Source organism: Lactuca virosa, chromosome 7 (genome assembly GCF_052849685.1).
Source record: "Lactuca virosa cultivar CGN04683 chromosome 7, Lactuca_virosa_CGN04683_v6, whole genome shotgun sequence".
Classification (NCBI taxonomy): Eukaryota; Viridiplantae; Streptophyta; class Magnoliopsida; order Asterales; family Asteraceae; genus Lactuca; species Lactuca virosa.
Window position 1 is genome coordinate 185,879,355 of NC_136432.1, and position 1,576 is coordinate 185,880,930.

A 1,576-nucleotide genomic window follows, 5' to 3' on the forward strand; every position below is an offset into this window, starting at 1 on the left:
ATAGCACTAGACGACGTTCCTATCGTTTCCGACTTTAGTGATGTCTTTCCGGAGGAACTCCCTGGTTTGCCACCTATTCGGCAAGTGGAGTTTCGCATTGATTTGGTGTTGGGTGCGACTCCGGTAGCTAAATCTCCTTACCGCTTGGCACCACCTGAGATGAAAGAGCTCCAAGATCAACTTTAGGAACTAAGTGATAAAGGGTTTATATGGCCAAGCTGCTCGCCATGGGGTGTTCCTATTCTCTTTGTGAAGAAGAAAGATGGATCCCAGCGAATGTGTATTGATTATAGGGAGCTAAACAAGTACACGATAAAGAATAGGTACCCGTTTCCACGTATTAACGATCTTTTCGATCAACTTCAGGGAGCGTCTTGGTTCTCCAAGATTGATTTACGTTGCGGTTACCATCAGATGCGGGTTCGTGAAGAAGACATTGAGAAAAAGCATTCTGTACTCGTTATGGGCATTTTGAGTTCGTGGTGATGCCTTTTGGGCTCACCAATGCACCCGCGGCGTTTATGGATCTCATGAACCGGGTGTGTAGCCCGATGCTTAACCGTTCGGTCATAGTGTTCATTGATGACATCTTGGTCTATTCTAAGACCAAAGAGGAGCATGAGCAACACCTTCGGGAGATTCTGGAAACTCTGGCAAGAGAAAGGCTTTATGCGAAATTCTCAAAATGTGAATTTTGGTTAGAAGAAGTTCAGTTCTTGGGGCATGTGGTAAACAAACACGGTATTAAGGTCGATCAAGCCAAGGTTGATGCGGTTAAACAATGGGAGATTCCAAAAACACCTTCTGAAATTCGCAGTTTCTTGGGTTTAGCCGGTTATTATCGTAGGTTCATTGAAAATTTCTCTAAAATCGCCTTGCCACTCACCCGATTGACCAAGAAATCAGTGAAATTCGTTTGGGGCCCGGAGCAACAATTTGCGTTTGATGAGCTGAGGAAGCGATTGTGTGATGCTCCGATTTTGGCCTTACCTGATAAGGTTGAGGATATGGTGGTTTACTGTGATGCATCGCTTCAGGGTCTTGGTGTTGTGTTAATGCAACGGGACAGGGTGATAGCCTATGCCTCCCGACAGCTGAAACCCCACGAACGAAACTACCCCACTCATGATTTGGAGCTTGGGGCTATTGTGTTCGCTCTTAAGATTTGGAGACACTATCTCTATGGAGTGAAGTGTATCATATACACTGACCATAAGAGTCTGAAATATTTGTTCGAGTAGCGGGATTTGAACATGAGGCAGATCCGATGGTTGGATGTGGTAAAAGATTATGATTGTGAAATTCACTACCACCCCGGTAAATCTAATGTTGTAGCTGATGCTCTCAGTCGTAAACAATTTGCCGAACCGATTCGATCTAAGTGTCTCCGGATGACGATGGTGTCGTCTTTGTTAGATATGATTCGTGGCGCCCGTTTGTTGGGGTGAGGTTTGGCAGAGGGTACTTGGGAGTACCGATATCGTGCTTCGGACTACAGAGAAAATCCACGTGATTCGGGATCATTTGGTTACAGCGAGAAGTCGTCAGAAAAGTTATGCCGACAAAAGATGCTCCG